The 27067-nt window shown below is 41.6% G+C and overlaps 1 protein-coding gene across 14 annotated transcripts in view; it reads left to right on the top strand.

The window, feature by feature from the left end:
- Window positions 1-27067, top strand: part of APBB2 (amyloid beta precursor protein binding family B member 2) — a 200741-nt gene that overhangs the window by 27431 nt on the left and 146243 nt on the right. For 4 of the 14 annotated variants that reach the window (XM_075499979.1, XM_075499977.1, XM_075499978.1 and 1 more), the window contains exons 1-2: window positions 21367-21558; window positions 24841-24971. The exons of 1 other annotated variant lie outside the window; for it this stretch is intronic. The gene's annotated coding sequence lies outside the window, so the exon portion shown is untranslated. Of the gene's footprint in view, window positions 1-10466; window positions 10517-21363; window positions 21559-24840; window positions 24972-27067 lie in introns of those variants that run through there. 9 more of the 14 variants (XM_075499975.1, XM_075499970.1, XM_075499982.1 and 6 more) reach the window with 6 other exon arrangements.

Raw genomic sequence — 27067 nt, 5'->3', positions numbered from 1 at the left:
ACTGAATGTCAGAGCTGCTCTCAGACACCGGTGTGCGTGTCATGGTTGGCCAGGGTTACTTTACATGGTGATGAGAGAAGTTTGGGCTTGTGTGGCAGTTACTGGTGGCCTTCACAGAGTGCTCCGGTATGGGTTCTTTTTTGCATTGAATTTGTTTTGTAAAATACATCCACATTGATAGTCTTATGCGTAATGTACTAGTTCAAAGAATGAAGTGTAGTTCGGGTGAATAAGACAGAGTCTTGCCTTAGTAACTACAGCTATTTAAGAATTAGGGAAAAAAAATGTTTTGGCTGAAGTGTTCTGAAGTGTTTTCTTCTTTGGCCAGTAAATGTCAGTTGCTTTAGAAGCATTAAAAACTTGGATGTGTTCCAGCCTCATCTTCCAGCCTTTCTTGTTCCTTCCCCTCTTATTTAGCTTTATGCCAAGAAACACAACAGCTCTAATGACTCAGACATGAGAACTCTATTTCCTTTCATTTTTTAGCCCACCTTTTATATACACATGCATATCCTATTAACTTTTTAAAAAACGTTGTTTGGAATTAATACTAAGCAGTAACGATGGAAGTGTGTTTGATTCCACTGTGTAAAAACTTACAGTAGTTAAAACTTTTGGAGAGGGGGGTCCCATGTGCAGCAAGATGTGGGTGCACAGCTGGGCAGCCGGCAGATGCTGTTGGGTGCTCAGAACTGTACAAGGAGGGGGCTCAGCTCCAGTTTCCAGCTGATTTTCACCACCTCCATCCAAAATTGGTTGTTATTATTTCAGTATCTCTAGGTACATAACTGAAAAGCATATGCTTTGAAATACAGCTTTCCAAGTATTTCTGTGTAGTAGTAATCAAACTTTTCATGAGCACTGGGGTCATAGTTCCATATTAATTTTTAGTGACCTATGATGGCTTTTTTAAACTCAAAATGTGTAGTCCCTATCCTGAGGAACCAAGCATTTATTGGTTTATTAAATAAAACATCACACCAGAATACATACATGTGGTGAACTTGATGTAATGATAGTTAAAGTTCTGATAACAGCACCCACTCACGTGTTGCTCTGCTTTTGCTGCACGTGAACCTTAATTTTTAGAGATTCATATCTGTTCTGTATTCAAATGTTAAAAGAAATGTTGGGGTAGCTTCCGGCAATAAAGCTGAACTGACCAGTTTTCCTGTGAAACTTCCAGTACTTCCTGCTTCTGTTCTGGCTTAAAATTAATGGTGTTAAAAAAACACCTTCTGTCATTTCCACTTCTGATTTTAGCCAGAATATGAAAGCAAGGAAGCATTGTAACAGTAATAAATAAAAAATTAAAAATTCATCATGATCACTTTGTTTTCAAATGACAATGGTCAGAGCTTCAGGTTTCTGTTGTAGTTTTTATATAAAAGGTTCTCTATGTCTGCCTATACTTCCACATATTGAGATCTTGGCGCATACGTGGATAAATATATACAGAGAGAAAAAAATGAGTTTATGGGGGGGAAAAAAAAGCAGCCAAATACAGACAAATTCTCTGTAAAAATTGCTTGACTTGAGGAACAATTGGAAGATTAGACCAGATAATGGCGTGTATGTTACTTTGGGGAAATTTATCAAGCAGTGTGTGAATGCTGCCTTGCTGTTCCTAATGCAAGCCCAGCTGCTGAGATCAAATGGTGATTGAACATTAGTCAATAATTCTATACATATGTGTCAAATATTTTCCAGCTCTTAATTGGTTTCTGTATATAGTGTGCTGATGATACCTGTTATTTCTCTTGTTCTGCAAGATTGTAGCTGCTTTCTTCTTAATTTAAGTAGTGTCCGTGTCGTGTCGTGTTGTTGTGTCCCCTGTGTCTGTGTCCCGTCCCCCCCCCCCCCCCCCCCGTTTCAGTTACTTTAGAAACATTGAAAACTTGATGTGTTGCATCGACTTCATTCTGGCTTGTATTTGTGATCTTCCTAATACATCTTAGGTGCAGAGATGCCCAAGTGGTGTTAATTTAGGATAGTATAGTTATTTCTTTCCTTTATAGTGCTTGCAAAACTTGCCACATCATGTTTGGCATTTAGTGCTGGGTTGTAGTGAAGATGTCTGGTAAAAGAGGATAACTTCAATTTTGTGTTGTAATAGTATATGGTAGATGAGAAAAAGTGGAGTCCGGCAAGTGATGCCTTGCTCTGCAGTATCTTTAGCCTGAGTTTTCAAATCTGAAGTCCAGCCTGCTCTGTACTCTTGAAAGAAGTAGCTCAACTTCTAGAGTCTCCCCAAACACATGACTACAATTTTATGGTCGGATGTGTTTCTGCAAAATTGTAGCCAATGTGCAGCAAAAGCACTGGAAGGGAAGAAATTAAACCCAAGCTTTAACAGCAGTGAAGGAATAAGGAAAGGGTTAAAAAAATAAAGTGGTCATTAGTAATGGATATGTAAATTAGTATAATTTCTCAAGTAGGTTTTATCTGTTCAGTTTAAAACTTGGAAGCGAGCTGACTTTAGATGGTGGTGCTTATGGCAAGATAAAAATGCAATAATGCAAGCAAATGGTTTTCCTGACTAGTTTTTAATCTGGATACAAGCAAGCATAGCAGTAACCCCCTGAGTGAGATGATTACAGAGTTGTATAATGTTTCCAAACAGCATTTTGAATTTGGCCCTGTTGGAAGCAAGAACAGTTACTCTTGTCCTGCATCTGCGTAAGCCTGATCTGAATCTGATCCAGTATCTTCTCCCGAGATCAGGGTTTCAGAGCACAGCTTTTTGTGTGGGTGTCTTTTTTTTTTTCTCTCTGAGGTAGTGCTCTGGCAACTATCGTTTTAAAGGATTTTACATACAAGAGTCGAAGAGCAGTGTAATGTAGTAAATAGAGAACTAGATTAGGACACCTGAGCTGGTGAAACCCTGTCTGTGCTCTGCGGAATTCCAGCTGACTTCAGTGGAGTCAGGCTCTAACATGGAGCTTCCATTCATGGTCAGCCATGCTGGGCAGGTGATGCTGCTTGTATGGTCTTCTGTCCTTTACTTTGCTATATGTTTTGTTTCATAAAGCTGGTGTACTGAAATAAGAATGAGGAGTTTTCAGCTTGCTTTTGCTTAACTGGTACCCAGTACCTGCCCAAGGAGAACATTTCAGGTCAGGATTGCATATGCTACTTGACTGCTCTGTCTTGTTCAGTCAAGCATTGTTGTAATTTTTCTTGTGTTGAACAGTCCCCCTACACTTGCTTATCGTAGGAGGGTTATCTGCATTGCATATAAATGTACTGTGGCTGCAGAGGAGATCTGAGCTGATCTCATGCAATCTCATAGCTCAGGGCCAGAAGCAACGTGGTTGAGCTTGGGCAGCAACATGCAGCCTTGGCAGTTTGGGCTGGTGCCATCTCAGGGATGGATCCCTGTGCTTTACGATCAGCATTGCTAATGTTTCTAATGTGCTCCTGTACCTTAGTTGATGTAACTTGTATTACTCTCGTTTTTACATTTGCAAGACTATATTTAAAAGAAAAGGCTTTATTGGTTACAAAAAAATACTTGCCACTTGTGACAAGTTACCTGTCCAGGCATTCTGTCCTTTGCATCTTTACTTTGTAATGTGAATGAAGTTATAATATATGTAAACAACAACACTTGGACTCTACTATAATATTATTTTATAGCACTATAACTGAAGGTCTTTAAGCCTTACTGTTTTATAAATTGGCTTTGGGTTTTTGTGGGGAAAACACTGCTGATATATTCATCAAATTTAAGGGATTAAGATGAGGAGGAAGTTAAATACTGTGAAAAGTGTGTTTGAATTGCAGAAACAAAACCAGGGTTGTATGAAAGTTGTTAGGAAACAATCTGTTCTCTGTTACAGTTTTAGAGATCTTCAGTGAAAAAGAGGACTTTTTTTTTTGTTTTTGCACACCCTGAGGAATGCACTCTCTTGTAGGTGGGGTACCTTTTGAATGCTTTTAACAGCCTAATCGGCTCATAAACAAAGCCACCCCAAAGGCTGCTTTCTTAGTGGAAGGACTGTGCTTGTGTGGTATGCGTTTCTGGCTAGATCCAAGTAGGGGTTTTTTTGGAGGCCTTTTGCATTTTTTGTGGTAACCCTATGAACAAAATATTTGGAGAACACACCCCTGTGGTGTTCCTAGGTCTCCTCTTTTGTCAATGATCTGTTGTTTGAAAGCTGTGTCTAGAATAAAGTACACGACTACCTTTTCAAAGTGTATCTTTGACATATTTCTATGCTCTGCATTATTTAATATAAAGAAAAATACTACTGCAATATGGTTTTAAGGTGTTGTTCAACAGCAGTGTAAGCCAGTGTAAGCTGGTGGTTTCGCCAGTGATGCCCTTGTAGGCAAGCTTCAAGTGTTAGACTACAGTGTTAGCAGTATGGGTTGCTGCATAATCGGACTTTTATATTAGAAGCAACTGGATGTGTTTCATGATTTCTGGAGAAAGTAAGCATTCAGTTCCCTGGGGTGAATTTCCTTGATTAGCTGTCAGACTCTCTTAACTTTCCAAAAGCCAGCTCTTATCTGGTAATAGAAAATAGCGCCTGACTGTTCAGGTTGGTGCTGAGAAGCAAGGAAGGCTCCCTGTTCCCCCTTGTGCCTTGAAGAGGCTGGGCACCTCGGGTATGTGGCTTGTGGGGTGCTGCTGAGCATCTTCTCCTCAGCTCAGTTTGCTTCCCTGCAGAGGATCAGACTGAGTGACTGGTCTTGGACTTGTTGCTGCATTTCCCAACTGGCCCTTTCCTAGCAATGGATATGTATTTCTCTCTAGCTAGCTTACGGTGCTGCAGGGATGCTGACAGAAATAGTTCACAAAAGCAGGGTAGTAATGCTTTAAGGATACCCCAAATTGTAGAAGAATGTGAACTTCTGTAGTGCTAATATATAACTGTGTTACCTTCACACTGCCTACAACTGATTGTTGTTGGCTGGTTGTTTTTAAAGCCAGCCCAAGCACAGAGGGGCCATTGCTGGTGTTCGGTTCCACTTTCATCAGACTTTGTGGATGGTTATATACAGCCTCAAAATGCAAACTCTTAGTGAAGAACAATGTAGCAAAACATACTTAGGGTGTTCCTTATGAATAGCTGTGTTCATGTGTGGTTTTTTTGTTAGGTGTGGTGTGTTTTTTTTTTTTTTTCTTTCCCCAGCCCTAGCCTTTCCCCAGCCCTAGTTTTCTGTGGTTAATTAAATCTTTTTCACTTCCAGAAGCCTGTCACTTGTTAGCTGGATCAGCTGAACTGTGTGCACATGGGCTCTCCTTTCATTGTACCTGGAAGCTAGAGGTATTTTTCCAGGGACTTTTCGGGCCTTTTGTGGTGTGGAGCCATTGGAACTGCACAGGGATTTTTGGTGTGTCTATATAGTTTCTGTGCACTTTAAGCAACTGATTATCAGTGACATATTAACTGTATGTTAGAAGGAGTACTGAGCAGTTCAGGTATCAAGTTGTTGGGTTACTTGTGTGAACAGCAGGAACATCAGCTCAATCAAAACAAACGAAAAAGCTAACTAAAATATGCTGCAAATGGAAGAAAAGGAAATGAATTGTTTTAAAGGACTTAGTCCTTTTAGAAATATTTAGAGCAAAAGCCATCCAAAGTCCTTCCTCCTTGTTCTTCTGAGCATTTTGCTCTGCAGCTGGCTGTATTTCTTTCAGTAGCAGCCCCCATGGATTACAGTGCTACCTGCCAGGATGGCAGAACTTCTCAAGGTGGCCAGGATGACAGCTCTTTTGTTATGCATGTGCAGTGTTTCCTCTTATGGAGATCTCTGTTTCTGTGCTGTAATATGTGGAAAGGAAGTATCACAGATTTGTGGTTTGTTCCTCCCTCAATCACCTCTTGTGTTCAAAAGCAAGTGCCCTTGCATAGGAGTATCACGCTGCAGTATTTTGTGCAAGAGAAAGTTGGCTTGTGAATGTATGAACAGAAATGAGGTGGGTTTTTTCTGTCCTGGGGATGTATGTGATGGTGGACTGCTAAAGACACTTTACTGACATGCATGTCTTCCAGTTAGCAAAGGAAACTGTGTTCATGAAGATGAGCAAGGGCTGAAAGCAGGGAGATCCTGTCCTGGCTGTTGTCGTCACTGATGCTGGCCTTTATGCTGCTGTGATTCTGGGAGACCTGGTGGCCATCTACTGCCGGGTTAAGGCTGCTTTACTTGATTGGAACAAGACAGTGTTAACTTTCTTGGACCGGCCCAGGCAGCGTACCATAGCTGAACAGTGTGCTATTTTAGGTAGGTGCACAAAGAGGGTGATTCTCCTTATCTGTTGATGGGAAGGGTGCTAATGCTCTGGAGGATTCCTGTCGTTCTTGTGATGGAAGTCAGTCTGGGCTTTCACAAAACAGAGCCTTGGTGTTTATAACAAAAAACCAAAGGTGTGAGGTGCTAGCATGGCCTCACGTCCCACTGTGCAGTAGCTCTCCAAACTGCCTCTTTTGGTGGTTGTCCTTGGGACTGTTGTTGCTGAAGTAGGATAAGTATATCGCCTGTCTAGAAGGAACTGCTTCACTGTGGGGTAGCTGCTGGCTTGTATGTTTTGCATCAAAATATGGTTAGGTGTTTGCGTATATCTCTTTCTCTTTTTAAAGCTTCTGGATGCCTCTTTCAGTTCTTCATCTCCCTGCTATTTCTGCCTTTTCTGAGCTCCAGCAGGGACAGTCTGGGTCTAGTCATCGAGTATAGGGTGAATAGAGATGTTCCTATCATGGCATGTTTCTTGACGATGCTGTAGCCAAGGTCAGTGAGACAGGCTGGGAATCACTCAGTAAGTACAAAAAGGAATTAGCTGGATATGACTCCCTCCCTAGAGATGTTTGCCTACGCATATGTAAAAGTGCTTGTGGACTGAAGTTTGCTATTGCTTCAAAACCTTAGGCAGCATGCAGCATAGTGAATGCCTGGGAGGTGCATTTTTAAGCTAGCGTAACCAGGCAGAGAAGTAGTTTGAGTGCAGGGGGATGCCTTGGAGTAACTTCTCTGGAGAGAACGCAGTAAAGTGTACCACCTAAATGGTGGGTTGTTGTGGTTCTTTCAGACATGACTTAACATGTCCAAGTGCAGAGGGAGGAAATATTTGAGAGCTTTGCAGTGTGCTTTTTAGAAGATAGTAGTAGATAATTCAGCAAAGCTCATGCTTGGAAGTTTCGAAGGAAATATTTGCTGTGAAGAGCGTTCCAGGAGGCTTGATTTGGAGGTGCAGAGGTGAACATGCTGCAGTTTTGTTGGCAAGGGGCATGTCTCTGGCTGACCTGTGTCTCATGGTGGGCACTTGTGATTTGTCCCTGTTTAAACTGGCTAGTTGCATTAGATTGGCGGGGAGGAAGTTGAAGTACTCCATTTTCCTTCAGTGATGTTGAAATTAACTGGATTTATGACATCAAGGGAGGAATATAAGCCACAGGTAGAAAACGTATTCCAGTTTTGCTGTATCTAACAAGCTCTTATTTTTCAAATTTATTACACTGTGTAGTGTTATGCTTTACTGGTCTGAAGTAAGCATTTTAGTGAAACTGAGTGCTCATTCACTGGCTTCCACGTCCCACTGAAGCTCGGTGCTTTGCAAGAGCTTTCTGTTCCACAGAACTTCTGTTTTCTTTATTTTTTTGGACTACTGCCTAGTGTTGCCATTTCATGCTCTTGCCATAAAGTGGTGCGTTAGAACAGGATGCCTTTGTCTGTGCTCAGGCGCCGCTGTTTTGAGGAGGGGGAGTTGGCGGGAGGGAGCGGGTGGCTGGTGCTTACAGGCCCCCGGAGGAACTAGGCAAAATGGTGCCCATTCATGGGGCCCTAGTAGTAAAGTATACCTTCCCCAGTGTTTCCCTACTGTTTTACTTTGGCTTTGTGAGTTGCCTGAGCTGCAAAGAGCTCCTGGCTCTTGGTGCTCAAGGATATTTTGGTAGTTGGAGGTGGAGTGCCTCCACCATTTGCCCTGCAGTCTCCAGGCAGCAATGAGGGCATGGAGGTCCTGTGCTGTGGGGCTACCAGTGAAGTCCCGCTTGTCCTATTGCAAGCGTTGCTGAATCCAGGCTGACCCTGTGCTGATCAAGCTTTGGTGGTAGGAGCTTTGTGTCCTGTGGTAAATAGGTTCAGCAAAAGATGACTTTTGAGACCAAGCAGTCCTTAGCCGTGACTCTAGGTGGGCACAGAATGATTGCTTTGACTGTCTTGTGCTGTGTCTGGCTTCTGGGCAATGGGAAGGGGAACGTGGCAATGGAGGGTGCTCGCTATGCTGCGTTCAGCAATTGCTTTCCTCTAGGTATTTTTGGGCTGTCTTGCTACTAAACCCCCAGTAGTCTTGCTGCAGTGCGGTAGTTCTCGAAGTCCTGTGCAGTTTCACTTGGGAATTGTGGATGTATGATAAAACTTGCAGCAGATGGGGGGAGGATTTCCTCTCTCCTTGATAAAAATAGTCTTTGGCTAAGGAGGAATCGCGATTCCCAGAAACTTAACTCGATGTACTGGGCAAAAATTGGCCTGTTGGGAAGTGCTTGCTGCAGACTTGCTCATGAGCTCCCAGAAGGTAGGTCTGTGGTACCATCTCTGACAGCCAAAATGCTGACAGGAGAGTAGCTGGATGTGGGAGAGGAATATTCCATAGAAATCAGTTGTCGTTGGCTGTGGATTAATTTCTCTGAGAGTTTTGGAAATTAGTCTTGGATATTTGGGGCTAAAGACTAACTGGTGTCTGGGGCTGGTGTCCTCTTCAGAAATGAAGACTAGCAAAAGGAGGGGAGTACCTGAGATTACATATGTTTCTGATGTTAAAATGGACATATTTTGTACATTGTGAGAGAGGTAGATTTTTGTTCTGCTTTGCAGTTCTCCCTTAAAAAAAAATACGCTTTCTTCGAGCTCTGATTATTTATTTGCAGAACAGAGCAATTACGTTGTCCTCCCTGATGTTTTATTATCCAAAAATTAGTCCAGAGGCATGTATGTAGGAGGACTTGATGGGAAAACCCATAAACAGGCAGTGTGGATGAGGGAGCTGGCACTGCTCATGCTGGCCCCGTAGTGTTTACAGCAAGCAGAAGTTGCAGTGGGACCAGCCTGGCTATAGGCTGTTCTGGAGGTGTAGGGTGACTGTATACTGTAATATGCTGTCTGACGCTCTTCAAATTAATTGCTGCGGTTTAGTAATGAGCGATGCTTCCTCCTGCGGTAACAATGTTGTACCCCTGCAGCAGGTACTGATTCTCACAACGTATCCGGTCCCTGATTACTTAGAGGTCAGAGGGAGAACAAAGTTGTCCCTGTTTCCTCTGTGCAAGTTGTATTTTGACAGGTGAGATGCAGAAATGCAATTTTGACAAGTTTTGCCTGGTGGGTAATGCATACCAGACTGGTTTTGCTGCTGAGTCACATTAAACAGGGTAACTTCAATGAATGTATTATTGCTGTGTCGATGAAGAACTCCATCTCAAGTTAATCAGTAACGACTCGACTGTTTAAGTCAGTAATATGCTTGCTTATCACTTCTTCCTACTTGAAAAAGGGTTGTAGTGATTCTGCTGTTTCGGACCATGGGGAATGAAAACATTCAAAATATGAACTGCGGTCCTCTTACTTACCGGTTACCATAGAAATCTAAATAAAGAATGCTCTGCAAATAGTGTAAATATAACACTTAACTTCCACAGCTCTCACTTTCTTAAAAAGACATGCCATTGTTCAGATTTCTGCAGTAACTGATCAGTAAGGGCTACTGCACACATTCTGAATAAAATTGCTGTACAAGTGCTGTATTTACACTATTTGCAAAGTATCCTCAGTATCAGAGAACTTTTCCATTACTGATTTTTAACACTGATTTGTTGTTGAGACTTGCCATGGTAAATGAGACCAGAAAAAGCTGCTTTGCATTCTTTGTAAGAGCTGCAAAATGCTCAAGATTTTATGGATTATGAATGAGTCCCCTACAGAACTGTTCCTATAATTCCAGCGGGAAATGCGACCCAGTGATGTGCAGAGCAGCCAGCTTAAAGCTGCAGCTAGAAACTCAGGAAGCAGCAAGATGTCTTGTCTGGAAATGTGCTGCTCTTCTGGGAACCACTCAGACTCTCCCCTGGTCTGGCTTTCTCACTCAGCTCGTTGCATAGCCCAAGAATGGGGGATGGAGGCCAGCTGGCTTTTGGGTGTCTTTGGCCTCTGCAAGTGGTATGGTCTGACTTAGGGCAAATCGGTTCGTGACCTAATATCCTTTTCGGAGCTGAGAGTTGTTGCAGAGTAAAGCTGCTCCAGATTTCCCCCCGCTGCCCTTAGGAACACATATTATGCATGTCTTATCTGGTGAGACCTGATGGTATTTTCACCACTTTTCATTGTTTTCAAAGTAAATATTAAGACTTTTTTTTTTTAAAGCAGTCACTGTGGTTTCATCAGTTTTCATCTGTTTCCAGTCATCTCATATAATGTAAATCACTTTCATATTCCATTGATTTTTTTATTTATTTTTTTTTTCCTAGGGCTGTCTGGCTGGTAGTAGTAACCTCCTTGCAGAAAGAGAGCTAAGCACGTAAGAATTTTAAATGAGTTTCCATCTGGTGTTGTTTTTGGCTTGGTAACAGAAATAAAAATGTTTTGCATTTTTACAGAGTAGAGGATTTTTTTTTTTCCTCCTGATAATTAAAAACTGAATCCAAAAAGCAAAATGGAAATTTACGGGTTTCCAGAGCCTGGTCACTGAGCTGTGCCCTTACATCAGCACGCAGCTGGGGGAAAGCAAAAAGCATCTGCACCATGTGATGGATAGGCAAACTGGGGATTTTTATGGGCAAATCTGAGCTGGTATAGCTTCCCAACAGCTCTCCAAGCAATGTAGCTGTATTCCTGAGATGCTGTGCTCTTGGAAGTTTCTAAGTTAGCTCTACTAGTCATCTGTAATTAAACCAAATAAAGTCCCCGTGCCTACATCACATTCAGATGTTGGACTGGATAATTCTGTGCAGTACTTCTTTGGGTGTTGGCATTCCAATAGCTACTTAACATCCTGGTGCAGGTTTGGAGAAAACCAGGTAACAATTCTGGATGAGGAGGTTAATGCCACTTTCTTGAATTCCCCCCCCCCCCCCCCCCCCCCCCCTTTTTTTTTCCCCCTGACCGCTTCAACTTCTAACCTTGCCCTGGTGGCTCTGGCTGGGTGAGGTGGATGGCACTTCTTATCTGGGGAGCACTGAAGCTTTTGCAGATACTGTCGATTTTGCTGTATTTGTCCGGAAAACGTGGGCACCTTTTTAATGAACGGGATGATGTTGCATGAGGACAGTGTTGGGAGGTCTGCTCTTCTTTCTCAGTGACTCTGTCATTATTCGGTGGGGCTGGTGCTGGTCTGTTGCTGTCCTTTGGCTCTGTGCTGTGCATGCTGCAGAAATGGCAATGGAGGGTGCTTCACCTTCATGTCACTCTAGTCTGGTCTGACCAATGTGCCTGGCTCTTGGTGCCTCCGTAGGGAAACCGAATCCCTCCCCATGGAGGACTGGTGCCTGAATGTACCTCTGAAACCGAGGAGGAATAATACAGGCATTGTTCACTGCGGCTGAGACCATTTCTTTTTGAGGTCAAAAGGATCTGGGGGACATATTTAATGGGTATTTGATAAAGTTTCAAGTCTGTTTTCTTGATGTCCTGCCAAAAGAGAAATAGTTGTTTCAGTAGCAATTTTACCAAACTTCTGTGATAAGAAACTGATCTGAACTCAAAGTGATTTTTTTAATGGATCTGCAATTTTGCTGCTTTTTCCATGTCCCGCTTTCTAAAAAACCTACTCAGCAAATCTAGCAACTATTATATCAGTTGACTATTGGCTGTGTTTTTAGATGCTTGCAAAAATAGTAGATGGTAGAATTTTAGCCAAGCAATTATTTTCCTTAGATTTGTGCTAATACGGAGTTGCATTTCTTTTCTTCCACTAGCTCCTCAAAATTAAAGGCAGTTCTCACTAAGGCGTAATATGATAAAGAAAAGTTGAATTTAGATACAGCACTGCCAAGTAATTGTAGTCTAGTGCACTAATATAAATGTAGCTTGAAATACACTTAATTGCATTTGAAACAATTTCAGCTGCAAACTAATAGTATGCTTTTTTGGCCTTCTGGTTGATACATGGTATTTCACTGCTTGTAGCTATTGGCTCTCTTTCTGTCCTCACAAGAAAGAAATTTCTAATTTAATATTTAATTATTTAATAAATTTACTATTTATTTTTCAGTTTCTTCAACAGTTACCAAAATTCAAACATTTTTAGGTTAAGGGCTTTTCTGTGTTCATCTCTTCAAAGGAATAGAGATTCACAAAACGGCACAGAATTGCTAAACTGAAGGCTAGAAAACAAAGGTGAAAATTTTAAAAGTCCCCAGCTTCTGACTTCAATGAGAGCAGGGAGGTCAATGCAAGGTCTACCTGCACTACTCACGAGCCATGTCCAGGTACACAGGACATGCCTTAACATGGTGATGAATGGGGAGGTAGAGTTATGCTGCTTTCAGAGAAACAATGCTGCTTTTTTCTGTATTTCTTTATTTTTAAAATTATCATAACTTGGAGTGTCAAGTGAAATCACCAAATTTTGCAGCCTTGTGGTTTTAAGAACTCCGTGTAGGTGTGTAAGCCATTCAGTTTTGAGCACTGCAGAAACAAGAGCTTCAACTGAATTTCTTCAGTTTATAATTAAAACAGAGAGGATGAGTATGTTACAGGTACAGAAGGTTTTCTGGGAGAGGAGTTCTCACAGAATGAAGAGCATCCTTTTAGCCAAATGGGTTTGAGTAGAATGAGAATTATTACTACAGCTAAGCCAGTGAGTTACTGCTGGAAGAGGCTGTCCTTATTCCTTTTTGTTTGGGTTTTTTTTTTCACATGTTGTGTGATGTGGCCCTGCCCTCTTGTTTCAGCTCTGGGGCACCTTTTTTTTTTTTTTTTTTTAAAACCAGTCACTGGGAGTTAAATACACTGTCTGGGTTCATCCTACTCCCTCTGTCCGCCTGTGTGTTCTGCTGGGTTAGTTCTCTGTGTAGGCTCCCTGCCCAATTAAATGGGTGCCAGAATGGGCACAGGAGGATCAGGAGGTGTGAGAAACCTCACCTTAGCCCCCATGTAGTCTGGGAGGCTCAGGGTGTGCCCACCAGGTAAGTGGGAATGGCGCTGAACAGAAGTGCTCTGGAAATCCAAATTAAAACATTTCTTATGAAAGGGGAGAAGGACCCATTGCAGAGAAGCAAAACTTGCATAGTTCTTTTGTTTTACTGGGCACAGTGGTGTTGGATTTTGGGTGCATTGGGTTTTATTTTTTCAGAAACATCAGAAGTTTCTTGGGATAGGGGAGAGATGATCTGTTGGGGCTCTTGCAAACTGGAATTACCCAAATTGAAGACAGACATTGAAATGCAGTGGGTATTCATCTCCATTCAGCACTTCATAGTAGGTAAAAATGCAGCTTCGTACTCTTGAATCCTTCGTATCTTGCTGTGTATTGCCGTTGCTGCTGTTTCTGATCTGTGCTTATTTTATGCCTGTGTTGTGGGTGTGAGTTCCCAGAGGTATTAGTCCTTTGGGTTTCCTTTCAGGTGTGATGAAGAGGAGGCTGACCTCTGTGGCATGCTCACAAGAAATAGTACTGTGAGAAATTGCCTCTTGCCTGTACAGAACCTGGCTTCTCCACCAGCAGTAAAGTGGTTACTGAGCCTTTTTTACTCACCCTGTTTGTTTTCCTCTGACAAAGTAAATATACACTAATTATCCTGTGGATTACCTGGTGCAATTTCCTTGTTCGTTTTAAATTGCATCAGTTCTGTGCCACTGCTAGCTTAAGGACCTTTGACACCAGTTTGGCCTTGAGTTTTGCAGACATCAGATATATACTATATTGTAGTAATCTGTCAGAAAAGAAAGTGCTGCAAAACGTGAATAGACTTGGAGAATAAATGTTTCTAATACTTCTCTAGTGTAAGCATCGGCAGTACAAAGCTTTTGTGCTGTGGAAGACTGCTGCAGCTGGTATTGGGTTTAAATCAGTCACTGTGTTTGACAGCTATTCTGACAGCCAGTACTCGCAGCTGGGTACACTGCAGCAGCATCATCTCTAGGGAGAGCTAAGGTGTTGTGCATGAGCTCAGGTCTCTCCCTTTCCCCATGAAAGATTTATCCCTTCATGGAACTTTGCATCAGTGTTAGATGCTTTGGAAAAGACTGTATAAGTAGATGCATTTTCATAATGTTTAGTTGTCGTAGGTGATGTCCTGTAAGGATCTGGTTATATCCTCTAAGACACTGAGCATGATCTCCTGCAATAGCTAAGCGAAAATTGTGATTCATGACACCTTAACAACTTACTGGTCTTGAGCTTCTTGATCTAAAACAAGAAGTTGACTTAATTTGCCGCATGTTTGCTCACAACTCAACCATAGTGTAGTAAAATGAGTGAGGATTAAAACTACCCTGTTTTGAGACGTCTTGCTGTTGGAAATTGCTTCTGTGGATTGCAGCATTGATCACTAGTGAGCTGGTGCAGTAGTTATTTGAAAGACTAGCTCTGTTAGGAAAGCAAGAGCTCCTTACATGCTCCAGTCATGGGCTTGGATATATTAATTATCCTGTAGTTTGTAAATGGTTCATTCTCAGGTTTATTGTTGTTCACAGTTGCGTTCCACCAAACAGAGCAACTAAATGGGTTGCTTTAGAAGAAATGCAATTGGGTCAGGACCATTTATAGACCCTTGGGTTTTCTATGGGTTAAGATTAATACTAACATTAGCTTTGTGTTTCACTCAAGTGTGGGTATTTATTACCTGTTTATTCTTATCCCTTGGAATGTTAAACTGATACAGTAGATTTGTCTTGTTATTAGCTAGCATAAATTGCTGCTTCATTTATCGCTTAAAACAATCTTTATATAGCTGCCTTTTTTTTGTTGTCATAAAGTGCCTTAGCTTTATTCGAAATGAAGGAAACCATAAGAGCACAAAATAACAGTATAGCTTAGTTTTATTGATGATAACGTGTACTTGCATATTACTTTTCATCAATGGCTCTGGAGATGTTTTGCAGACTTTCAGCAAGCCTCTCCTGTCCTGGAAGTTAGGAGTTAAGAATATCAGAAGATGTGTGATTCTAGGCAGCAAGCTGCATTACAGCAGTGGGTGACAGTAGGCTCTTCACTCATCTTGCCTGCCTCGTGTGGGCAGGTTTGGCTGAATTCCTAAAGATCAATCTTATCTTGCAGGGGCTTTGGTGTAAGAATGGTTAGTCTGAGTCTCCTCTGATGTTGAGATACTCTTATTTGTGAGTAATAGGTGACTTTGGTTTTGTATGGCTGTTATCATGCCTCATTTACTGGTTTATCACTTTCCTGTACCTTACTATGGTACTCTGGTTTGGAAATTGCAGAGAGGAGAACTCCTCTGACTCTGTGTTTTGTGCACAGGATATACCTCAATGGAGGGCCTCTAAGCAGTGTCAAAATGAGTTATTAATACACTTTTAAAGGATGTTACAGGTTCTCTTCCAGGTTGTTTTGACACACCTGTCAAGAAGCCACAGGTACTACCTGTGGTGGTTGCGATTTTTAGGTTTGTAAACCATCCTACAGTGAGCTTAAGCAATTTGTACAAGGCCCTTCTCACTGTTATTAGTAAAATAAAATCCTTGATCTTCCAGTCTCTGAGCTGTTACTCTATGTTTAGCCTCAGCTATGATTTTTCATTAGCTTAATATTTAAAGAAGTCTTGTAAGTGATGCTGGTTCAACTGATACATAAAAAAAGAGGTGCCTGTAAGTGTTAGCTAAGTTGTAGCTAACTAATAGGAATACACCTCACACAGCTGCATGGTTGCAGGTAATTACCTTTTACGGTACTTGAGAGGGTGGTTCAGCCTTAGGAAGTCTGAGGTTTATTGGCATTCCAGGTGTGCTCTCTTACAGTGCAAATAAAGGAAATATTATCCTTGCTAAACCGAATCTCTGAAGAAGAGATGGAGGTTTGAGAAACAAGTTTTAGTTGCAAAAGAAGAATCTGATCTTTTAGCACTGTCAGGTGAAATAAAATCACTTATTTAAAACCTCTGTAGTATCTGTCTCTTTTCCAACTGTAATCACTGTTCTTATGTTTCATTACCTCCAGTAATCACCATCACTTTTTTTCTTTTTGCATAAAACTCGACTGCCACCGTTACTCTGAACAGGGCCCTATTGTATATATGTACAGGTGAATAAGCTATGTGCTGTGTCATGGGGAAGGTCTGCAGTAAAAAGGTGTGGGTATGTGATTTCTTAAGATTTAGTTTCTAGCTGTTATTTTATTTAGTAACGTTTAGAAAAAGATTTTTTGTGTAATAGACAAATTAGAAGAAAAGTGTTTTCAAGAGTTTTTTTTAAAAGGAATTGCATTTGTTGTAAATATGTAAAGGCAGCACAGTATTTTAAAGTTTTATGGTACCTTGTATCTTCATCAGGCAAAGCTAGGCTTTGTCTAAGTTGGGTTAAATTATACCATCTGTCATGTTTCATGCATCAGAAAATTGACGTTAATTTCAAAGCAACAGTTGTACTTTTTAAATGAAAAACGATAAACAACAGGATTTTTAGTCACTATTTAAAACTGAACCTTTCCTTACAGCTGGAGACAACACAGTGTACGTTTGGAAAAGGCAGGCTGCTATGCTGTGTATTTGTATTTACAGGCAGATGCCCCCTGTTTCACTGTGATGTGTAGGTTAAACTCTAAGAATAAAGTTTTGAAGTAGTTGGTTAGACTATCCACCGTATAAGCACAGTTTGGCTCGTAACTTGTTGAATGGCACTGGAGTTCAGAAAGAGCAGGGGAAGGCAAGCGTGGCGCTGGCCGCAGCCTGGGCCGCTGGGCAGGCCCAGTGGCACCTCGGTCTGTCGGGCCTCTGTGACCGCATTGGGTTTGCGTGGCAAGGTTTTGGTAGTGGGGGGCTACAGGGGTGGCTTTTGTGAGAAGCTGCTAGAAGCTTCCCCCATGCCCAATAGAGCGGCTCCAAGATGGACCCGCCGCTGGCCAAGGCCAAACCCATCAGCAACATTGGTAGCACCTCTGTGATAATGTATTTTAAGAAGGGGAAAAAACTGCAACAGCAATTGCAGCCGGGAGAGAGGAGTGAGAATATATGTGAGGGAAACAACTCTGCAGACACCAAGGCCAGTGAAGAAGGAGGGGAGGAGGTGCTCCAGGCGCCGGAGCAGAGATTCCCCTGCAGCCCCTGGTGAAGACCATGGTGAGGCAGGCTGTCCCTTGCAGCCCACGGAGGGCCATGGTGGAGCAGATATCCACCTGCAGCTCGTGGAGGACCCACGTGGGAGCAGGTGGACGCCCAAAGGAGTCTATGACCCCGTGGAGAGCCTGTGCTGGAGCAGGCTCCTGGCAGGACCTGTGGGCCCATGGAGAGAGGAGCCCACGCTGGAGCAGGTTTGCTGGCAGGACTTGTGAGCCTGTGGGGGACCCACGCTGGAGCAGTCTGTTCCTGAAGGACTGCACCCCGTGGAAGGAACCCACGCTGGAGCAGTTTGTGAAGAACTGCAGCCCATGGGAAGGGCTCATGTTGGAGAAGTTTGTGGAGGACTGTCTCCCATGGGAGGGACCCACGCTGGAGCAGGGGAAGAGTGTGAGGAGGAAGGAGCGGCAGAGAGACAATGTGTGATGAACTGACCGCAACCCCCATTCCCCGTCCCCCTGTGCCGCTGGTGGGGAGGAGGTAGAGAAATCGGGAGTGAAGTTGAGCCCAGGAGGAATGGAGGGGTGGGGAGGGAAGGTGTTTCTAAGATTTTGGTTTTTATTTCTCATTATCCTACTCTGATTTGATTGGTAATAAATTAAACTAATTTCCCCACATTGAGCCTGTTTTGCCCATGATGATAATTGGTGAATGATCTCTCCCTGTCCTTATCTCAACCTGTGAGCCTGTCCCAAAATTAGTGAAGTGAGATCGTTTGGCGTCTTTTTTTTTTTTTTACCTGATAGCTTCTGTTTTTTTGAGAAGCATGAGCAATTACAAATAAGCCATCGGAACATACATGGAAGAATTGAAATTGCTTAAAAATATTCTTTACCAAGAGGGAAGTGGATGTGACCCTGGCAAGGAAATGCTGTCCGCGATCTGGGAGGGTTGGTGCCCGTCGCACCTGAGACAGGGAAAATGTGCCAGATGACTTGGGTGACATTTATTTCCTTTCCTGGGGTCTGTTTTATTTCATTGAACTGTAGAATCATAGAATGGTTTGGGTTGGAAGGGACCTTAAAGATCATCTAGTTCCAACCCCCCTGCCATGGACAGGGACACCTTCCACTAGACCAGGTTGCTCAAAGCCCCATCCAACCCGGCCTTGAACACTTCCAGGGATGGGGCGTCCACAACTTCTCTGGGCAACCTGTTCCAGTGCCTCACTACCCTTATAGTGAAGAATTTCTTCCTTATATCTAATCTAAATCTACCCTCTTTCAGTTTAAAGCCATTACCCCTTGTCCTGTCACTACTTGCCCTTGTAAAAAGTCCCTCCCTAGCTTTCTTGTAGGCCCCCTTCAGGTACTGGAAGGCTGCTGTAAGGTCTCCCCGCAGCCTTCTCTTCTCCAGGCTGAACAAGCCCAACTCTCTCAGCCTGTCTTCATAGGAGAGGTGCTCCAGCCCTCTGATCATCTTCATGGCCCTCCTCTGAACTCGCTCCAACAGGTCCATGTCCTTCTTATGTTGGGGGCCCCAGAGTTGGACACAGTACTCCAGGTGGGGTCTCACGAGAGCAGAGTAGAGGGGCAGAATCACCTTCCTTGACCTGCTGGCCATGCTGCTTTTGATGCAGCCCAGGATACGGTTGGCTTTCTGGGCTGCATGTCCACATTGCTGGGTCATGTTGAGCTTCTCATCAACCAACACCCCCAAGTCCTCCTCAGAGCTGCTCTCAATCCATTCTCTGCCCAGCTTGTGTTTGTGCTTGGGATTGCCCCGACCCATGTGCAGGACCTTGCACTTGTCTTTGTTGAACTTCATGACGTTTGCACAGGCCCACCTCTCAAGCCTGTCAAGGTCCCTCTGAATGGCTTCCCTTCCTTCCAGTGTATCGACCACACCACACAGCTTGGTGTCATTGGCAAACTTGCTGAAGGTGCAGTCAATTCCACTGCCCACGTCTCCGATAAAGATGTTAAACAGCGCCAGTCTCAGTACCAACCCCTGAGGAATGCCACTCGTCACTGGTCTCCACTTGGACATCGAGCCGTTGACTGTAACTCTCTGAGTGTGATACTCCAGCCAACTCCTTATCCACTGAGTGGTCCATCTATCAAATCCATGTCTCTCCAATTGAGAGACAAGGATGTCATGCGGGACAGTGTCAAATGCTTTGCACAAGTCCAGGTAGATGACATCAGTTGCTCTTCCCTTACCCACCAATGCTGTAACCCCATCATAGGCGGCCACCAAATTTGTCAGGCACGATTTGCTCTTAGTGAAGCCATGTTGGCTGTCACCAATCACCTCCTTATTTTCCATGTGCCTTAGCATAGTTTCCAGGAAGATCTGCTCCATGATCTTGCTGGGCACAGCGGTGAGACTGACTGGCCTGTAGTTTCCCTGGGTCTTTTTTTTCCCTTTTTAGAAATGGAGGTTATGTTTCCCCTTTTCCAGTCAGTGGGAACTTCACTGGACTGCCATAACTTCTCAAATATGATGGATAGTGGCTTAGCAACTTCATCCACCAGTTCCCTCAGGACCCGTAGATGCATCTCATCAGGTCCCATGGACTTGTGCACCTTCAGGTTCCTTAGATGATCTCAAACCTGATCTTCTCCTACAGTGGGCGATTCTTCATTCTCCCAGTCCCTGCCTTTGCCTTCTGTGACTTGGGCCGTGTGGCTTGAGCATTTGCCTGTGAAGACTGAGGCAAACAAGTCATTGAGTACCTTAGCCATCTCTGTATCACGGATAACCAGGTCTCCCATTTACTTCCAGAGAGGGCCCACATTTTCCCTACTCTTCCTTTTATCACTGATGTACCTATAGAAGCTTTTCTTGTTGCCCTTGATGTCCCTGGCTAGATTTAATTCTATCAGAGCTTTAGCTTTCCTAATGTGATCCCTGGCTGCTTGGACAATTTCTCTGTATTCCTCCCAGGCTACCTGTCCTTGCTTCCACCTCCTGTAGGCTTCTTCTTTGTGTTTGAGTTTGTCCAGGAGCTCCTTGTTCATCCATGCAGGCCTCCTGGCGTTTTTGCCTGACTTCCTCTTTGTCGGGATGCATTGCTCCTGAGCTCGGAGGAGGTGATCCTTGAATATTAACCAGCTTTCTTGGGTCCCTCTTCCCTCCAGGGCTTTATCCCATGGTACTCTACCAAGCAGATCCCTGAAGAGGCCAAAGTCTGACCTCCTGAAGTCCAGGGTAGTGAGCTCGCTGTGTGCTCTCCGCAGTGCCCGAAGTATCTTGAACTCCTCCATTTCATGGTGCTATCATAATAGAAATCTTTGCTTGGCTTATACAAAGCACAGTCACTTCCTTTTCTGGTTGTCAGGATTCACAGAATTATCCCAGTTATGGATTTTCTGGGCTTTACAGGATTTTTAAAAGCCTTCTTGTGAAAAAGGTGGCAACTGCTTGTGGGTTTTTAACTGTTCTCCTCTTCCTTATCACCGGTTTCTTATACAGAAGTGTGAAGAGAAACTGCTGCTGCTTTTTGGTCTGTCAGCCCTCTGGAAGTGCCTCTTCATGTTCTGTGTCCAGTCTTCATAACGTTTGCGGTGGACTGCCCCGTTCTCAGCTAATGCAGCACCATAGTCAAATAACTTGCTCTTGCCATAACTTAGCTACCTCATGCCATTAGGTTTGAAAGCTCTGTTTTTGCTGACTGTATCAGCCACATTAGGATTGTGTTAAATTTAAACATAAATCTTCATGTGCCTGTACGACGACCAACAAAGAAGGCTGTAGTTCGTAATCTAGTGGTCCGCTGCCAGTCAATGACCTCTGCAGCGTACATTTTGCATACTGGTATCCCTAATTGGGACTTTATCTTCTAGAGTAGTATTTCATTGGGTATGGTGAGCTTTTAAAAGTCTTATGTATTTTCTGCTGGTTTAAAATGGTGATCTTGCAAAAAAAAAATGAGTAGCAAAGCTTGTCTCGTAGGAATACTTGCTGAATGGCAGTAACTGGTTTTGTTGTTTTTTTGTTTTTTTTTTTTTTTTTTTTTGTTTTTTTGTTTTTTTTTTTTTTAATAATCCTCTGTGTTAAGGTTTAAGCATACAGCGGTATGCCTGTGCTATACTAATTATGGATTTTTTTTTTTTTTTGGTAACTAGAAATAGATTCTTTTTTTCAAATTTTTATATATATATATATATATATTTTATTTCTTTTAGCAGACTATCTTTAGGTGAGTTAACAAGCTACTTGTTAGAAGTACAGACAGAAACAGGATTAATTGGAAAGATGATCAGTAATAAACACCCCAGCATATCACTTGGCAGATGACGACTGGCACGAATGCACTGAGAATTTTAAGGCGTTCTCTCAAATCAGGGTTTTAGACACATATCTGTCTTGGTATATTATATTGAAGGTGTGCGGTAGTTTTTAAAAAAGTATTTATTTAATGCATTGATTTCTCGATTTCTCTCATTGATTCTCTAAATAGATTTGATAAAGACCTGGCCAAATGTATACATAATTGAGAAGGAATATAAAAAAAACACTGGTGCTAATTACAGAAACAGGGTACAGAATCCTAGCCCCACTGATTTCACTGGGAACAGGTTTGGTCTGCTAATTACTGCTATGAACAAGGTTTTCCCCTCACTTACACCAAAGCATTCTCCATTGATTTAAGACTGTGCTTAAATTACTGTGACTGAAAGTACCTTTGCCTGTGGCACTGTCTGTCTCCCTTAGGAAGGGATGCAGAACGCTTCCCTGGTTTCTGTTACATTTTCTAAACTTCAGCTGTCTTTGAACTATAGTGTTAGTGCTTTCTCAAGCTTTATTTTTACTCTAATACTATTGCGACTATTGCATAAATGGTTCGACTTGCAGGAGCACTGGCATCTCTCTGTCAGGTAAATATTTCTCTGGCCAGGTATCCAGTGTATAGGGACTTCTGTGATGTTTTTCTAAGTGAAACCCTGTTGCTGCTTGCTGCAGTTGGCCTCCTGCATCTGCTGAAGCTCCCAGGGCTTCTGGGTATTGCCCAGCCTGGCTGATGTTTCCAACAAAAGGCATTTCTTTAAAAATGCGTGTTACTGTGGGCAGTGTACGCCAAATACTTCTAGATCCCTTGGGGGGCCTTTTGCTTGACCGATGTTGGGATCACCCTTCCCTTCCTTTCCCAGGTGGCGAGGAGTGGAGCAGGGCTGCCCCTGTGTCAGCTGCTTCATCCTCCTTCTGGACCTTCAGAGAAGGAGGAGGACCTATTTGTGCTGAAATTAGATCAGGCTCCCATCTGAAATTTATATGAACCCATGTGTGGATTTCTGTAAGCTTCAGATATGACCCCAATGAGATTCTTTTTCTTTTTCTTTTTCTTTTTCTTTTTCTTTTTCTTTTTCTTTTTCTTTTTCTTTTTCTTTTTCTTTTTCTTTTTCTTTTTCTTTTTCTTTTTCTTTTTCTTTTTCTTTTTCTTTTTCTTTTTCTTTTTCTTTTTCTTTTTCTTTTTCTTTTTCTTTTTCTTTTTCTTTTTCTTTTTCTTTTTCTTTTTCTTTTTCTTTTTCTTTTTCTTTTTCTTTTTCTTTTTCTTTTTCTTTTTCTTTTTCTTTTTCTTTTTCTTTTTCTTTTTCTTTTTCTTTTTCTTTTTCTTTTTCTTTTTCTTTTTCTTTTTCTTTTTCTTTTTCTTTTTCTTTTTCTTTTTCTTTTTCTTTTTCTTTTTCTTTTTCTTTTTCTTTTTCTTTTTCTTTTTCTTTTTCTTTTTCTTTTTCTTTTTCTTTTTCTTTTTCTTTTTCTTTTTCTTTTTCTTTTTCTTTTTCTTTTTCTTTTTCTTTTTCTTTTTCTTTTTCTTTTTCTTTTTCTTTTTCTTTTTCTTTTTCTTTTTCTTTTTCTTTTTCTTTTTCTTTTTCTTTTTCTTTTTCTTTTTCTTTTTCTTTTTCTTTTTCTTTTTCTTTTTCTTTTTCTTTTTCTTTTTCTTTTTCTTTTTCTTTTTCTTTTTCTTTTTCTTTTTCTTTTTCTTTTTCTTTTTCTTTTTCTTTTTCTTTTTCTTTTTCTTTTTCTTTTTCTTTTTCTTTTTCTTTTTCTTTTTCTTTTTCTTTTTCTTTTTCTTTTTCTTTTTCTTTTTCTTTTTCTTTTTCTTTTTCTTTTTCTTTTTCTTTTTCTTTTTCTTTTTCTTTTTCTTTTTCTTTTTCTTTTTCTTTTTCTTTTTCTTTTTCTTTTTCTTTTTCTTTTTCTTTTTCTTTTTCTTTTTCTTCCCCTTCCTTTTTTTAAACAACACTGAAAGTGGGCAGGATAAGCGTCGAGCACACTGGTGAGGTTACGTGTGTCATCTGAGTCATTAGTGCTGGCGGTGCTCCTGGCCTGTCACATGTGCTAGATGTGACATCTTCAATGAAGTTTAAAGGCATGGTGAAAGGTTATGGGCATAGTTTCACATCACTTTGGACTGATCCAAAATTAATGTTTTAAAAGCTCTTGCCGACAGCAACTGTTAAAGGGTGTCTGTCCATCTTCTTCAAGCTGTTACAACACGCCTTTTCCTCCTCCCTCGCACCCTTGTGGCCCCCTGTCCAAGCTGATCAATTTGAGAACCCAGGCTGAAAACTAACCTCTCAAAGAAGATGCATCCTTGTGACAGTGTTGCTGTGGAGGCTGAGCCAGTCTAAAGGCCAACTGCTGCTGAAAGGGACAGTTGGCTTAAATCAGTATAGATGTAAAACTGTACCGTTACATAAAGCGTTTCACCCTGCTGGCTATGGAACAGCAACCTTGACTTTTACTTTCTGCAGCTGAATGTACATGAAATGATTCCTTAAGCTGAGGTGAGCAGTGCTTGTTCATACTCAGTTTAACCTGTTCATAACCGGGACTCTCTATTCCATTTAAGTTCTGCCTGCATGAAGTTAGACAGTTCCAGCTCTTGTTTATGCATATTTCGAGTTTATACTGTGCTTAATAGCAATATTAAACTTCACTGTTGCTTTTGACTGTGGGAATAAGTTGATTTTAAATGAAGACTGTGAGTTGGCTGGCCTTGCAGGCATCTAAAATGTGTGCCTGTGTCCATCCACATGTATACTTATACATACGTATATACACATACACACTCACACATCTCTAACAGGAAGTCTTGGAGCCACTGGTTCTCCCCCAGTAGCTCTGAGCACAGCCAGCTGCCTGGGTGGGTAAACTGGAAACAATGGGAATTCTTCTTGGCTCCTGTGGACTTCAGCTGAGGTTGTAGGTGTTCACTTCTCATACTGCTTTCTAGCAACTTCTGGCACCGTTTAGGTTTTGAAGGGCCCGGTAGAGAGTTTTAATGTTTTGGCTTCCAGGTGGTCCCACTTCAGCCATCTGTGTTCAACCTTGGTGTGACTGACTGGTTGGTGACTTTGTTCCTAGAGGTGTAACTCTGCACTTCTACTCTAACAGGTTCCGAGACCTCTTCGAGGTGGCATGTGTGAGGAAAAATATTTGTAAGCTCCAAAAGAGTTTTGAATTTTATTTTTCAGTTGCGGTACAGACCTCAGTCTAGGTTCAGTGAAATTAGTGGCTAAATTGCCATTGATTTACTGGAGGCTTCCTTGAGACCTCTCCATCAGTACTTCAGTTCAATTTGTTCTATCTATTACACGCTTCGCTTCTTGTTGTAGAGCACCTTCTTTTTAATTTTTAATTTCATAATACTTTACATCTTTTGTCACAGTTTAGCTGGAGAGGATCAATACACAGACAGCTCCAGAACTTTCCTCTCCAAGCCAGCATCACTCTCGTGCTTCTAGTCATTATCAGTACTCATCTAAGAAGCTATCAAGCCCCACTGTCTCTGTTGAAGAGGTTACATTTTTTTTCTGTATTGATTAACTTAACTGTTTTGAGTAAATTTGACCGCCTGTGGCTACTGCTGACCCTAGATTCCTGCAGTACCTCCAAGCAAAATGCTAAACATAGCTGGCATTCTTGGTACAGCATGAGTGGGTGTGTTGGGAATTCAGGGGTGCTAGGACAAAGCACTGCAGTACTTATCCAGGGCAATCTTTTATTGGGGGGGGGGGGGGGCGGGGGAAGAGTTATTCTGTGTTAAATTCAATTTGGGAGCATGGCATTGAGAGATGAGATCCCTCTTGCTATGGTTATATATGATGCCCCTCGGTTTCCTACTGGCGTAGATGGTTCCGCATGAATTGGAAAAAATTCAGTGTACTGGGGGAAAAATTTCAATGTAATTCTCTGGCATTGAGGACTTAGTTAAAACAAGGGGATGGCAGGAGGTTTTAATTCATAGCTAGAGACGATGAGGATATAAGTGAGCTAGGGTGAGGGAATGTTATTAGGGTGAATTTTGTTGCTTCCTTTTGGAGCATCTGGTAATAGCTGCTATCAGGTCTGTCCTGAGGTGGTATTTCCTGTGTTTTAATGAAAGTGGTTGTAGCAATGTACAGGGTGTTTCACTGTGAGGACTCAGCAGTATTGCAGCAACATATTAATTTCTGTAGTTTGAGTTTTTGGTATTGACATGAAGTGTAAATATAACCATTTGGCAGTGTAATTAAGTATGTGTGACATCCTGTAGGAAAATTTCTTTCCAGTTTAAGAGGAAATTAATTTAGAAACTTTTTGATGTAATACAGACATAGCTGCCTCTCCTGTGTATGTGTATGAGCTTATTAAAAAAAAAACCAAACAAACAAACACAGCACTTGCTAATAAAAATCTAGGTCTTAAAACCTTAGGAATGGAGAACTTGGAAAGAACCTAAATGAGCATATTTTTGGCAATATAGTTATTAATTAATCTGCAACCTTATTGTTATTTTGTTAAATAAAACACTTTCTAAGTGCTTGTCTCTTGAAAGAAATTCTTAATAAATTTCATTTATATTTTTAAATAAATTAAATAAATAAAAATATTGGAATTTTTTTTATCTTATGAATAATTGCCACAGCAGACTTGTGAGCATGTATTGTATTTCTTGGCTGTGTAATCATACATGAGCAGAAGTCATTACTGAGAAATGCCTTTTTTTTTTTTTTTTTTTTTCAAAGTAGAAATGCTGAGTGCAGTCCTACAGCGTATAGTTCTTTGGACATGATGTTTTGTCTGCAATTGTTGGAAAGGGTTTTTCAAATTAATTAAGAATATACTTCTGTGTTGCAGGATAGAGTATGGCTAAATTTAGGGGAATAAACTTTTGAAGCCTATAGGATGGTTAAGGAAAGCTTTGTATAACTTAAGGCAAAGATGTAGTCAATGCTGTTCTGAAGTGAGAGGTCATACTAAGAGCAATGGGAAGTCCTTGGTCCATGCAGGAAGCAAATGTGTGATAGAGGAATCACATCTCTGGCATATAAGTACTAAATTTCTTGTCATCTGACAGCCATCCTTGGAGTTTGCTCTTTAGGTAGTGCTTCTCGTGACCTTTCTGTAGCTGATTATGTTGTATCTTCTATGTTCTAATTTCTCTTCTGTGGAAAGCATATTTTTTCCTGTTGTTGCTAGAATAGTTAATCATCAGTTTCTCAGGAGAAACTGCAGGATCCCTTCTACCAGTGGCCTCAGGTTGGTTTAAAAAAAAAAAAAAAAAAAAAAAAAAGAAAAAGATCCTAAAGTATATGGATTAGGTAAGAGGTTTTAGCCTCATAGCATATTTTATGACACAGTAGGAAGACGCGTGCTTGTTTTTTGAACATGATCAGAAAACTAATCTCATACTTTTCATCAGGTTATTGCACCATTAATAGATCTCCCTATCAGAGGTAGAGAATTGAGAAAATACTGCATAGCACTAGAACTGCAGTCTTAAGTAAAAAAATTGATCTAAATGTCTTTTTCTCAGTGAGAATTGTGAGACCACAGCTGCCATATTTTTCATCTGCTTTACTTCCTGAAGAGATCAACCCTAGATGGTGAGTCAGCTAACCAGCAAAGATGAT

The sequence above is a fragment of the Mycteria americana genome, chromosome 4 (genome assembly GCF_035582795.1).
Source record: "Mycteria americana isolate JAX WOST 10 ecotype Jacksonville Zoo and Gardens chromosome 4, USCA_MyAme_1.0, whole genome shotgun sequence".
In the NCBI taxonomy this organism is placed as follows: Eukaryota; Metazoa; Chordata; class Aves; order Ciconiiformes; family Ciconiidae; genus Mycteria; species Mycteria americana.
This window is presented reverse-complemented; position numbering and strand designations above follow the sequence as displayed.